The sequence below is a fragment of the Loxodonta africana genome, chromosome 4 (genome assembly GCF_030014295.1).
Source record: "Loxodonta africana isolate mLoxAfr1 chromosome 4, mLoxAfr1.hap2, whole genome shotgun sequence".
In the NCBI taxonomy this organism is placed as follows: Eukaryota; Metazoa; Chordata; class Mammalia; order Proboscidea; family Elephantidae; genus Loxodonta; species Loxodonta africana.
Window position 1 is genome coordinate 92,152,121 of NC_087345.1, and position 14,838 is coordinate 92,166,958.

The following is a 14,838-nucleotide window of genomic DNA, read 5'->3' on the forward strand; positions in this document are numbered from 1 at the left end:
GTGGAAAAGGGGAATCCTCTGCATCAGGGCTTGAAGAGTGGGAAAGGCCGAAGGGCAGGAACTGGTGGAAAGGAAAGCATGGGGCAGTCTCAATAGGGGTTGAGGCAGCGCTGGGCTCCCTTATCTTTCCCCCCGGCCCCCTACCTCCAACCAGCCCTTCAACCTCACCATGACTCTCTTCTCCCAAGTACATCAGTATTAGTTTCCTAGGGGTTCTGTAACAAATTACCACAAACTGGGTGGTTTAAAACAACAGAAATTTATTCTCTCACATTTGGGGAATCCAGAAGCCTGAGGTTAAGGTGTTGGCAGGGTTGGTTTCTTTTGGAGGCTCTGTGGGAGAATCCATTCCATGCTTCCCTCCCTGCCAGCAATCCTTGGCGTTTCTTGGCTTGTGGCTGCCCTCCAGTCTCAGCCTCCGTCTTCACATAGCATTTTCCTCTGTGTCTCTGTATCTCAAATCTCCCTCTCCTTTCTCTTATTGGATTTGCAGCTCACCTTAAATCCAGAATGATCTCAGCTCAAGATCCTTAATTTAATTACATCTGCAAAGACCCTGTTTTTAAATAGGGTCATATTCTCAGGTAAGGGGGTTAGGACTTGGGCATATCTCTTTTGGAGGGTGTTATTCAACCCACTGCACCATCCACTCCAATCTGGCAGCTACTGCCCCAAATGGTGACCACGGCATACACCCCCAACTCCTGGGATAGTCCTCTCACTGAGGCTCTTCATTCCCATTCCCAGCTCCCAAGTAGAGCTGGAGAAATTCCAGAGCTGAGCTGACCAGATCCAGCTCACAGACACCATCTGCTTTCACCCAAGTTTGGCTACTTCCAGCAAACCTGCGTCGACCCTCTCACTGATCGCACCCCCCTCCCCCACCTCCTCATCTCACAGATGGCCAAGACAGACTTCCTTCCCAGCCTACTATCCCAAACCCTCTCCAGGGTCAGGTGCCTCTCTGTTCTGTCTGGAAAACCCTGTCAAAAGGAATGAGCCTCACCCTGTCTCTCACTAGCTCTATTCCCCTTTGTTAGCTCCTTTTCCTCCAGAGCCATTATGTAAGAAGTCCAGCTGCCCTGAGGCCACCACACTCAGGAGGCCATGTGTATACACTCTGGCCAAGAGTTCCAGCTGAGCTCAACCCTCCAGCCATGTGTACCAAGGTGGCATACATGTGAATGAAGGAGCCATCTTGGAAGTGAATTCTCTAATGTCAGCTGTTTCAGCCCTCGGCCATTTCAGCCACCCCCAGTCACCTGAGTCCTCAATGAGGCAAAAGACAAATGGAGTGTAGACAAACCATTCCCTCTGTACCCTGCCCAAATTTCTAATCCACAGAGTCTGTGGACATAATCAAATGGCTATTGTTTTATGCCACTAAGTTTGAAATAGTTTGTGATGCAGCAATAGGTAACTGGAACAGAATTTGGTACCTGGACATGAGACACTGCCATAGCAAAACTTAAAGCATATGGCATTGGTTTTGGGCCCAGGTGGTGGGTCCTGAGAGACCTCAAGGAGACTGTTATGGACAGCTGGAGGGGCCTTGAGGAGACTGTTGGTGAAGGCTTGAAGGAAAGTCAAGGAAAATGTTATTGGAAGGTAAAGGAATGGAGACCCTTATTATGTAGTAAAGGTAAGTTTAGATGTTGTCTGCACTAACGTGAAAAATAGAAAAAGTAACTAATGAACTGATGGATCTTGGCTAAGATTTCCAGGCAGAAATGTTAAAAATATTCATTGGCTTATTTTAGCTTTATGTCTTAAGATACAAATGGTCAGAGAAGTGTTACAAAAGGAATTATACTGTTTTCAAGCAGAATTTGGAAGAGATGTAAAGGGTCCAGGACAGTCTTTTCAGCCAGCAAAGAATTCTCAAAGTAATAAAGTAATAAAGGACCTGAGGGCAAAGATCAAATCCAGGGCACTGTTAGGAAAGCATGGCCTCTGGGTAAAGACAAAGCCAGAATTTTGATTATGCAACCCTTTGTTAAGACCTCCTAGAGCCTTTCAGACAGAAGTACACCTATGGCTCTTAAGGCTTCTAAGGATCTTAAGAATATTATCCCTTAGCAGCCTCACTAGGGGCCCAAGATAGGGAACGCCCTGTATTAAAGAGATTTATGATTATGGTTTTTGTCTAATGGAAGGATCCCCAATAAGATTCATAGAAGACCACAGAGTTTTAAAGACAATTGTATTGGTAGAAGTGCCATCAACTTGAACTGAAAGGAACAGAGACAGTATAAAATTAAAAGAGATTTTTGGACTCCTGAACATCAATGGGCAGAAAACAGGCTGAGAAAACTACTCAGCTGCAAATATGGGCTATTTTCTGTGGAAGAAAAAGGCTGACTCTGAAGGCAAAACTAAGAGGTGGAAGGGTAGAGTTAGGAGCCACAGAATATCAACCTAGGGGGCAGCAAGTTTATGTTAATGGGGGAGAAACAATTTGGAAAAGGAGGGTGAGAATGGTTGGACAACTTAAAGAATATAATCAATGTCACTGAATTATACATGTAGAAATTATCAAATTGGTGTGTGTTCTGCTGTGCATATTTTCAACAACAAAAATAAAATAACTACTTTAAAAAAAGAGAGAAAGTTGCAGAGAATCATTCCCAGGGAGTCATACTGGACCCTAATCAAGGAACTTGAAACATGCTCAGCTGGAGTTCAGAACTGCTACAAGTGACTTTGTGAGCCTCACATTTCCTCTCTTTGGAACCAGAGCATCTATTGTGATTGTCCTATCCCTGTCCCACCATTGTATGTGGTGTGTGTAGGAAGGCGGGGAAGTGACGCAGTCAGATCTGTCCTCCCTTGGCATCCATAGGGGGCATGGTTTTTTATCTCTTCTTCCCAGTCTTCACCAGCTCCTCTTCCTCCCACTAGCCCCAAAGTGCTGCCATCCTCCACCCACTGCGTCCTTTCACAGATCTTGCCTCAGACACACACTGAACCCATCTTATAAAATTCTTGAATGCAAGGTATCACTTTGGTTTGAAAGATGATGAAAAAAATGTAAGAGTCTATAAAGTAATATTTTGTACAGCAGGGTGACCTTGTGGAACTCATTATGCACCAACATTGGTACGTGCTGAAAACATAGGTAGGTTCAAATAGCATTTAGAAAAAAATCACAAATGCTAAGTCCATGGTGAATAAATAGGAGAAGCCAAGGATACCTGGAGACATGTTTCCTACCCTTTCTTTGTAATAACATGTACTGTTTTTTTTCTGATTATAAAACTAATACATATACATTATAAAAGCTGGGACAATACATTCGTTTTGAAGAAGAAACAAAAGGACAGTGAGAGAAAAAAATCAGGAAAGATTAAAAACAAACTGAGAAAAAAAATGTGTGTGGTTACACAGGTAGGTATGTATGTATACGTGTGTATAGGAAGGCAAATATGAGTACATGCATATTCATGTATAGGTGTATCTGTAGGCATATACTTGTTTGTGTGCGCTACATATATGTTCATTTATATAATAAAGTATATAGGGGGCACAGTTACAGAGACTAACTAGACATATACAAACACCTTGAAGGGCTGTCTTACTGGGTTAAAAGGTTTAAGTCCATAGTCTCGGGGGACAACTTGGTCAATTGGCACAACATAGCTCATAAAGATAGTGTTCTACATCCTAGTTTGATGAGTAACATCTGGGGTCTTAAAAACTTGCGAGTGGCCATCTAAGATACAACTCTTGGTCTCTACTCATCTGGAACAAAAGAGAATGAAGGAAACCAAAGACACAAAAAAGAAACTAGTCCACAGGACTAATAGCCCAAATGAACCATGGCCTCATATAGCCTGAGACCAGAAGAACTAGATGGTGCCCGACTACCATTACTGAGCATTCTGACCAGGGACACAATATAAGGTCCCGAACAGAATGGGAGAAAAATGTAGAGCAAAACTCAAATTCCTAAAATAGGCCAGACTTACTGGACCAATAGAGACTAGAGGAACCCCCAAGACTATCGCCCTAAAATACCCTTTGAACTTGGAAATGAAGCTACTCACAGAGTCACCTTTCATCCAAATACTAGATTGGCTTATAAAATGAACATTATCACCTGTGAGTACCATGCTCCCTTAAATAATCAACTATATGAGACCACATGTCAACATTTACCATAAAGCAAAGATGAGTAGGTAAGGAGGAGCAGGGAAGCTAGATAAAAGGAAACAGAACAGAAATAATGAGAATGCTGACACATTGTGAAAAATGTAATCAATGTCATGGAACAATTTGTATAAAAATTATTAAATGGGAAACAAATTTGCTGTGTAAACTTTCACCTAAAACACAATAAAATATTATTTATTAAAAAAAAGTACAATGATGAAAATAAAACAATGATATGTGAAAAAAAAAACTGGGAGAGAGAGAGGTATCATGGAAATCAAGAAGAAGAAATAGATTCAAAAAGGAGGAGAAATTTAGGACTGGTAATGCAGAAAGGAACTCTGAGAACCAATAAGAGACCCTTGGGTTTGTTCTTAAGCATGACATTGATGTTTTAGAAAACAGTGGTATGGTGAGGACAGGGACTCAGTCAAGGGGTACTGGCAGGAAAAGGTGGCAATGAATGTAAATTACTAACCGATGAAATTAGGTCATGAAGGTTAAACAGATTTGTCTCTGCAGTTAGAAATGAAGGTGGAGCCAAGTGCAAAAGATAGAAGGGACATGGGTGTAATGAAAAACTGTGGGGCAGGGTGTGGGGGAGACCAGAACCCTAGGGCCCAGGCAGAGGAGACTGCATGGTTGGAGAGCATCACCTGGGGGTGGTTAGTCAGGACTTGGTGTTAGCTGCTATCCAGTCGGCCCCTAACTCATGGTTACCCCATGCACAATGGGACAAAATGCTGCCTGGTCCGGTACCAACCTCATGACTGGTTGCAAATCAGACCATTTCGATCCACTGGGTTTTCACTAGCCGATTTTCGGAAGTAGATGGCCAGCCTTTCCTTATAGTCAGTCTTAGTCTTTGCTCCTCTAACTTGCTTTTTTTCTAGGCTTTTTGGCTCGTGTCTTTTATGTTAGGGGCTTTCCTCAAATGACTGATGATCTTGGGCCATCTGCTCTACTGTAAGAGAGGGCTCCCTAATGTGATACAACAGGAAGTATACCCCTACCTGGCTAGTTTTCCTACCAAAAACCAAACCTGAATCTGATCAAGCCTCTAGAACTAACCAACAGTTTATAGGAGAACAAGGGTTAAGAAACCTATTAAATGTAGAAGAAGCCAGACTCAGACACACTAGTTCAGTGTGCAGTGCCTGGGTAGTTCCTGACCCTATGAGCTTCCAGCTTGATGGAGTCATCAGGCATTAATATAATCATACAAATAAAGGTGTAATTGCAAACTGTAAAAAAGAAGAAGAAAAGAAACATATTAAATGACTCTTACAATCCAGAATGTGGGAAACTCTACAGGAGAAAATACCCAATTTATTCAACAAATAAGTTAAAAGGTTAATAAATATATATTGCCATTGAGTCGATTCTGACTCATAGCGACCCTACAGGACGGAGTAGAATTGCCCCAGAGCGTTTCCAAGGAGCAGCTGGTGGGTTCAAACTGCTGATCTTTTGGTTAGCAGCCGAGTTCTTAACCATATGAGGGAACCTATAGATTGAAAGCCATATCGACAAAATGCCTTATGTAAATCTTCTATTTTGAATAAACCAACTGCAGATATACATATATATATACACACATATATACATACATATACATATATATATGTATATAAATTTAGGAGAAAATCAAGGAAATGTTACCACTTACAGGATATATTTGACATTAAAAAAATTATTGTTAAAGCATCTTAGGTAATGATAGTATTGTGGTTATATTAAAAAATAGAGTCTTTACCTTTAGAAACAAGTGGTTGGAGCAGGACATCGACAGGGAACTGCCAGAAATTCAAGCCAGATTCAGAAGAGGACATGGAACAAGGGATATCATTCCTGATGTCAGATGAAATCATGGCTGAAAACAGAGAATACCAGAAAGATGTTTACCTGTGTTTTATTGACTATGCAAAGACATCCTACTGTGTGGATTATAACAAATTACAGATAACACTGAATTCCAGAATGGGAATTCCAAAATACATAATTGTGTTCATGAGGAACCTGTACATAGACAAAGAGGCAGTCGTTGGAACAGAACAAGGGGATACTGCACGGTTTAAAGTCAAGAAACATGTGTGTCAGGGTTGTATCCTTTCACTATACCTACTCAATATGTATACTGAGCAAATAATCCGAGAAGCTGGACTATATGAAGAACTTGGCATCAAGGTTGGAGGAAGACTCATTAACAACCTTCATTATGCAGATGACACAACCTTGCTTGCTGAAAGTGAAGAGGACTTGAAGCATTTACTAACGAAGATCAAAGACCACAGCCTTCAGTATGGATTGCACCTCAACAGAAAGAAAACAAAAATCCTCACAACTGGACCAATGAGCAACATCATGATAAATGGAGAAAAGATTGAAGCTGTCGAAAATTTCATTTTACTTGGATGCACAATCAATGTCCACAGAAGCAGCAGTTGAGAAATCAAAGGATTTATTACATTGGGCAAATCTGCTGCAAAAGACCTCTTTAAAGTGTTAAAAAGCAAAGATGTCACTTTAAGGACTAAAGTGCGCCTGACTCAAACCATGCTGTTTGCAATCACCTCATGTGCATGTGAAAGCTGGACAATGAATAAGGAAGACCAAAGAAGAACTGATGCCTTTGAATTATGGTGTTGGTAAAGAATAATGAATATACCATGGACTTCCAGAAGAACGAAAAAAATCTGTCTTGGGAGAAGTACAGCCAGAATGCTCATTAGAAGCAAGGATTGCGATGAGACCGTCTCACGTACTTTGGACACATTACCAGGAGGGATCAGTCCCTGGAGAAGAACATCATGCTTGGTAAAGTAGCGGGTCAGCGAAAAGGTAGAAGACTCCTGACGAGATGGATTGACATAGCGGCTGCAACAATGGGCCCATGCGTAACAATGATTGTCAGGATGGCGCAGGACCAGGCAGTGTTTCATTCTATTCATAGGGTCGATATGAGTCGGAACCAACTGGACAGCACCTAACTACAATAACTTTAGAGAGATATATGAAAGTAATTACAGGTACAATAATATGGTATCTAGGATTTGTTTTAAAATAATTTGGGTGGAGGCAGGGTGGGTAGATATATGGACAAGATTGCCTGTACGGTGATAACTGTTTGAAGATAGATCATTCTCTACTTTCACATATGCTGAAGTTTTCCATTTAAAAAACAAAGAGTGAGGGACTAAAAAAGCAGATTGGAAGCTCTGAGCTGCTAGTGGGGCTTGTCTCCATGGGCTTCACTAGCTGGTGTTCTGGCTGGGCCATTTCCCTAGAGAATCCCTGATGTCAGTATTTTTAGATCTTTTCTCTTGAGCTGGTCAGGTTCCCCAGAAAGGCTTATGCCCCACCTGAAGGGTGTTTAAGCCTGGCTACCAGTGATCTGGAAAGTAGTGGGGCAAGAAACCTGAGCTTCTCAACATTCAATGGGTAAACTTTCACTTAATCCTCCTGTTTGCAACAGGTTATCCTTGCCTCCAGTAGGCTGGCATCCGCCAGACCAGAAACCTTGTTTTACCCTCTCCACTTTGCTGCTGGGGTTGGAGAGGAGCAGTTGAATGGTGGGTTGAGTGGAAGAAGTATTAACTGCTTCTTACACTAATTCTCCAATAACTCCTCTTTAAAAACAAACAAACAACAAAAAAAACTCTGTTATTTTGAAATACTTACAGCTGCACAGGTTGTTGCAAAAGTAGTATAAAGAGGTCCTATGTACCTGTCACCTAGTTTCCCCCAATGGTTATATCCTGTACAATTATAGTACAATATTAAAACTGAGAGATTGACATCAATATAACATGTGTATATTGTTCTGTGGCATTTTATCACACATGTAGATTCATGTAACCCCCACTACAATCAAGATACAGAACTATTCCATCACCACAAATATCTCCCTTGAGTTACCGCTTTATAGTCACGTCCACCTCCCCACTATCCCTAACCCTTAGCAACCACTAATCTCTTTATCATTTTTATAAATTTTCCATTTTGAAAATGTTATATAAATAGAATCTGACACTTTCGAGTTTTTTTTCCCACCCAGCATAATGCCTTTGAGATCCATTCAAGTGGTTGCTTGTTATCAGTAGTTCACTCCTTTTTTATTGCAGAGTAATAGTCCATGATATGCATACTCCAGTTTGTTTAACCATTCATTTACTGAGGACATTTTGGTTATTTCCAATTTTTCGATATTACATATAAAACTGTTTTAATAGATTATAACCAAGAAAACCCTCTGGTGTATGTTATGGATTGAATTGTGTCTCCCAAAAATATGTGTTGTAAATCCTAGCCCCTGTCATGGTTATAGAGCCCTGGTGGCACAGTGGTTAAAAGCTTGCCTGCAAACCAAAAGATCAGCAATTCGAATACACCAGCTGCTCCTTGGAAATCCTGTGAGGCAGTTCTACTCTGTCCCATAGGGTCACTAGGAGTTGGAATTGACGGAACAGCAAAGGTTTTTTTTTTTTTTTTTTTTGGTGATGGTTATAATCCTATTTGGGAATGGATTTTCTTTGTTATGTTAATGAGACGGTATTGGTGTAGAGTGTGTCTTAAGTCAATCTCTTTTGAGATATAAAAGATTAAACAAGCAAGCAAGAGAGGAGACATAGGGGAAGACAGATGCCATGCCACATGAAGATCACCGAGGAGCCAAGGAATAGAATTGAAGAGACAAGGACTTTCCCCAGAACTGACAGAAAGAGAAGTCTTCCCCTAGAGCCAGCACCCTAATTTCAGACTTCTAACTTCCTAACTGTGAGAAAACAAATTTGTGTTTGCTAACGCCACCCACTCAAATTTCTATTACAGCAGCACTAGATAACTAAGACAAGCCAGTTCTATTCTGTCGCATGGGATTGCTATGAGTCAAAACTGACTCCATGGCACACAACAGCAAATAGGGTATCTCATGGTGGTCTTAATTTGTATTTCTCTGAAGTGGGTAAAGAGATGGGCTGCTAATCAAAATGTCGGTAGTTGGAAAACACCAGGGGCTCTGAGGGAGAAAGATGTGGCAGTCTGCTTCTGGAAAGATTTACAGCCTTGGAAACCCCATGTGGTCCTTATGAGTTGGAATCTACTCAGTGGCAGCGAGTTGGTTTGGGTTTGCTAATGGCTAGTGAAGGAGCCCTGGTGGTCCAGTGGTTAAGAGCTCGGCTGTTAACCAAAAGGTCAGCAGTTCAAATCCACCAGCCACTCCATGGAAACCCTATGGGGGAGTTCTCTTCTGTCCTATAGGGTCACTATGAGTTGGAATCAACTCAATGGAATATTTTTTTTTTTTGAACGTTTAACATCTATTCTTGTGTTTACTTGCCATCAGTATATCCACTTCAGTGAAATGTCTCCAGGTCTTTAGTCCATTTGCTAATTGGTTTGTTTTTTTACTTTTGAGTTTTATGAGTTCTTTATATATTCTAGTTACATATTCTTTGTTAGCTATGTGGTTTGCAAATATCTTCTCCTTGTCTGTAGTTTGTCTTTTCATCCTCTTAACACGGTCTTTCACAAAGCAAAAGTTTTTAATTTCCATGAATTCCAATTCATTTTTTTTTTTCCTTTATGGATTGTGCTTTTGGTGTCATGTCTAAGAACTCTTCATCATGCCTTAGGTCCCAAAAACTTTCTCCTTTATTTTCTTCTAAAAGTTTTTAGTTTTATGTACTACATTTAAATCTATGATCCATGTTGAGTTAATTTTTGTATATGCTGTGAGGTGTAGGTTGAGGTTCATTTTCCTTTTTTCCTATTGATATCTAATTGTTCAAGCACTGTTTGTTGACAGGAATAATTTCTCTTTCTTTGAGACACACCGTTTCTTCATATACCAGTGGCGTCTATTGCTACTGATTCTTGAAATTTTACAGGACTTCATAGTAAATTGTGTTGCAACTTTTTTTGTGTGTGTGTGCTTTAGGTGAAAGTTTACAGCTCAAGTTAATTTCTCGTATAAAAAGTTATACACATAGAGTAGCCTCTGGGGTCCTAAAAGCCTGTGAGTGGCTATTTAAGATACTCCACTGGTCTTACCCCTCCTGGATCAAGGAAGAATGAAGAAAACTAAACATGCAAGAAAAAGTTTAGTCCAAGGGACTAATGGACAACATCTACCACGGCCTCCAACAGACTGAGTCCAGAACAGCTAGATGGTACCCAGCTACCACTACTGGCTGCTCTGACAGAGATCACAATAAAGAGTCCCGGACAGAGCTGGAGAAGAATGTATAACAAAATTCTAATTCATAAAAAAAGACCAGACTTATTGGCCTGACAAAGACTGGAGAAACGCCAAGAGTATGGCCCCCCGGACACCCTTTTAGCTCAGGAATGAAGTCACTCTCGAGGTTCACCCTTCAGCCAAAGATTAAACAGGCCCATAAAACAAAACAAGACTAAAGGGGGACAACAGGGGCCCTTTAGTCCCCAGGGGCAAGAACTAGAAGGCAGGAGGGGGCAGGAAAGCTGGTAATAGGAAACCCAAGGTCAAGAAGGGATAATGTTGACACGTTGTGGGGTTGTTAACCAATGTCATAAAACAATATGTGTACTGTTTAATGAGAAACTGGTTTGTTCTGTAAACCTTCATCTAAAGTACAATAAAAAAAAATTATACACATATTGTTATGTGACACTAATTGCAATTCTTATAATACGACAGCACACTCCTCCTTTCCATCCCAGGTTTCTCATGTCCATCCAACCAGCTCCTATCCCTTTCTGCGTTCTCATCCTGCCTCTGGACAGGAGCTGCCTATTTAGTCTCGTATATCTACTCGAACTAAGAAGCACACTCTTCATGAGTATTATTTTATGATTTATAGTCCAGTGTAATCTTTGTCTGAAGAGTTGGCTTCAGGAATGGTTTTAGTTCTGGGTTAACAGAGAGTCTGGGGGTCATGTCCTCTTGGGTTCCACTAGTCTCAGTCAGACCATAAAGTCTGGTCTTTTTACATGAATTTGAGTTCTGCACCACACTTTTCTCTTGCTCCATCAGGGACTTTCTGTTGTGTTTCCTGTCAGGGCAGTCATTGGTGGTAGCCAGGCACCATTTGGTGTTCTTCATTCTCCTTTGCTCCAGGTGGGTTGGGACCAATTGATGCATCTTAGATGACCGCTTGCTAGCTTTTAAGACCCCAGACGCCAGTCACCAAAGTGGGAGGCAGAACATACTCTTAATAAATTTTGTTATGCCAACTGACCTTGTTATCCCCCAAAACCATGGTCCCCAAACCCCCATCTCTGCTACGTTGTCCCTAGAAGTGTTTGGTTGTGTTCAGGAAATGTCTTAGCTTTTGGTTTTTTTTTTTTTTTGTTTAGTCCGGTTGTGCTGACTTCCCCTGTATTGTGTGTTGTCCCTCCCCTCACCTAATTCTTGTGTACTACCTAGTTAGTGAATTCCCTTCTCCCTGCCTTCCCACCCTCGTAACCATCAAAGAATATTCACTCTTGTGTTTAAGCCTTTTCTTGAGTTCTTATAACAGTGGTCTCATACAATATTTGTCCTTTTGTGACTAATTTCACTCAGCATAATGCCTTCCAAATTCATCCATGTTGTGCAGTGTTTCTCAGATTCATCATTGTTCTTTATCGTTGCGTAGTAGTCTATTGTGTGAATATACCATAATTTATTCATTTATCTGTTGATAGGCACCTAGGTTGTCTCCATCTTTTTGCTATTATGAACAGTGCTGCAATGAACATAAATGTGCATATATCTATTCGTGTGATTGCTCTTATTTCTCTAGGATATATTTCAAGGAGTGGGATTGCTGGATCATATGGTACTGCTATTTCTAACCTTTTAAGGAAGTGCCAAATCAATTTCCAAAGTGGTTGTCCCATTTTACATTTCCACCAGCAGTGTATAAGTGTTCCAGTCTCTCCACAACCTCTCCAACATTTATTATTTTGTGTTTTTTGGATTAATCCTAGTGTTGTTGGAGTTAGATGGTATCTCATTGTAGTTTTGATTTGCATTTCTCTAATGGCTAATGCTGTTGGCGTAGTGCTTAAGTGCTACGGCTGCTAACCAAAGGTTCGGCAGTTCAAATCCGCCAGGCGTACCTTGGAAACTCTATGGGGCAGTTCTACTCTGTCCTATAGGGTTGCTATGAGTCGGAATTGAGTCGATGGCACTGGGCTTGGTTTTTGGTTTTGCAGGCTAATGATTGTGAGCATTTCCTAAAGTATCTGTTAGCCACCTGAATGTCTTCTTTGGTGAAGTGCCTGTTCGTATCCTTTGCCCTTTTTTTTTTTATTATACTTTAGATGAAGGTTTACAGAACTAGCTTCTCATGAAAGTTAACACACATATTGTCTTGTGACACTGGTTAACAACCCCACAACATGTCAACACCCTCCCTTCTCAAGCTTGGGTTCCCTATTACCAGCTTTTCTGTTCCCTCTTGCCTTCTATCCTTGCCCCTGGGTTGGTGTGCCCCTTTAGTCTCGTTTTGTTTCATGGGCCTGTCTAATCTTTGGATGAAGGGTGAACCTCAGGAGTGACTTTGTTACTGAGCTAAAAGGGTGTCTGGGAGCCATACTCTCAGGGTTTCTCCAGTCTCTGTCAGACTGGTAAGTCCAGTATTTTTTGAGTTAGAATTTTGTTCTACCTTTTTCTCCAGCTCTGTCCAGGACCCTCTGTTGTAAACCCTGTCAGAGCAGTCAGTGGTGGTAGCTGGGCACCATCTAGTTGTACTGGACTCAGACTGGTGGAGGCCATGGTAGTTGTGGTCCATTAGTCCTTTGGACTAATCATTCCTTTGTGTCTTAGTTTTCTTCATTCTCCCTTGCTCCTGAAGGGGTGAGGCCCGTGGACTAAGTATCTTAGATGGCTGCTCACAGGCTTTTAAGACCCCAGACACTACTCAACAAAGTAGAACGTAGAACATTTTCTTTATAAACTATGTTACGCCAATTGAGCTAGATGTTTCTTGAGACCATGGTCTCCACAGCCCCCATCACAGTAATTCTGTCCCTCAGGGAGTTTGGATGTGTCTATGGAGCCTCCACTGACCCTGCCTTGTACAAGCTGTGCTGCTTCCCCAGTACTGTGTACTGTCTTACCCTTCACCAAAGTTACCACTTATCCATTCTGTTTAGTGTTTTTGCATCCCCTTCCCTCCCCTCCCTCATAACCATCAAACATTGTTTTTGTGTGTAAACCTTTCCATGAGTTTTAAAAGTAGTGGTCTCATACAATATTTGTCCTTTTGTGATTGACTTATTTCACTCATCCTTTGCCCATTTTTTAATTGGGGTATTTATTTGTCTTTTTGTTGTTGAGGCTTTGCAGTATCTTGTAGATTTTAGAGATTAGGCCGTTATCAGATATGTCATAGCCAAAAAATTTTTTCCAGTCTGTCGGTTGTCCTTTCACTCTTTTGGTGAAGTCTTTGGATGAGCATAAGTGTTTGATTTTTAGGAGCTCTCAGTTATCTAGTTTTTCTTCTGGTGATTGTACATTGTTAGTTATGTTTCGTATTCTGTTTATGCTGTGTATTAGAGCTCCTAGCATTGTCCCTATCTTTTCTTCCATCATCTTTATAATTTTAGGTTTTATATTTAGGTCGTTGATCCATTTTGAGTTAGTTTTTGAATCAGCTGCTCCTAGGTGGATGCATTTATGTCTGGATTCTCAGTTCTGTTCCATTGGTCTATGTGTATGTTGTTGTACCAGTACTGTTCTGACTACCGTGGCAGTATAATAGGTTCTAAAATCAGGTAGTGTGAGGCCTCCCACTTTGTTCTTCTTCAGTAATCCTTTACGTATCTGGGGGTTCTTCCCTTTCCATATGAAGTTGGTGATTTGTTTCTCCATCTCATTAAAAAATGTCACTGGAATGTGGATCAGGATTGTACTGTCTCTGTAGATCTCCTTGGATAGAACTGACATTTTCACAATATTGGGTCTTCCTATCCATAAGCAAGGTATGTTTTTCAACTTATGTAGGTCTCTTTTGGTTTCTTGCAGTAGTGTCTTGTAGTTTTCTTTGTACAGGTCTTTTACATCTCTGGTTAGATTTATTCCTAAGTATTTTATCTTCTCAGGGGCTATTGTAAATGGTATTGATGTAGTGATTTCCTCTTCAACGTTCTCTTTGTTGGTGTAGAGGAATCCAACTGATTTTCGTATGTTTATCTTGTATCCCGATACTTTGCTGAAATCTTCTGTTAGTTCCTGTAGTTTTCCTGTGGATTCTTTGGGGTTTTCTGTGTTTAAGATCAGATCATCTGTAAATAGGGATATTTTTACTTTTTCCTTACCAATCTGGATGCCTTTTATTTCTTTTTCTTGCCTTATTGCTCTGGCTAGGACCCCCAGCATAATGTTGAATAAGAGCAGTGATAAAGGGCATCCTTGTCTGGTTCCCATTCTCAAGGGGAATGCTTTCAGACTCTCTCCATTTAGGATGATGTTGGCTGTTGGCTTTGTATAAATGCCTTTCATTATGTTGAGGAATTCCTCTTCTATTCCTATTCTGCTGAGCGTTTTTATCATGAATGGGTGTTGACTTTGTCAAATGCCTTTTATGCATCAATTGATAAGATCGAGTGGTTCTTATTTTTTGTTTTATTTATGTAATGGATTACATCGATTGTTTTTCTAATGTTGAACCATCCCTGCCTACCTGGCATAAATCCCACTTGGTCATGGTGAAAAAA

The 14,838-nt window shown here is 40.8% G+C and overlaps 1 long non-coding RNA gene across 1 annotated transcript in view; it reads right to left on the bottom strand.

Moving 5' to 3' along the window:
- Window positions 1-14,838, bottom strand: part of LOC135231209 (uncharacterized) — a 27,532-nt gene continuing 12,694 nt past the window's right edge. Inside the window, exons 2-3 of the long non-coding RNA XR_010321859.1 lie at window positions 5,909-6,025; window positions 1-5,396 (exon numbers count right to left, since the gene is read on the bottom strand). This is a non-coding gene — a long non-coding RNA (uncharacterized LOC135231209). The remainder of the gene's footprint in view (window positions 5,397-5,908; window positions 6,026-14,838) is intronic.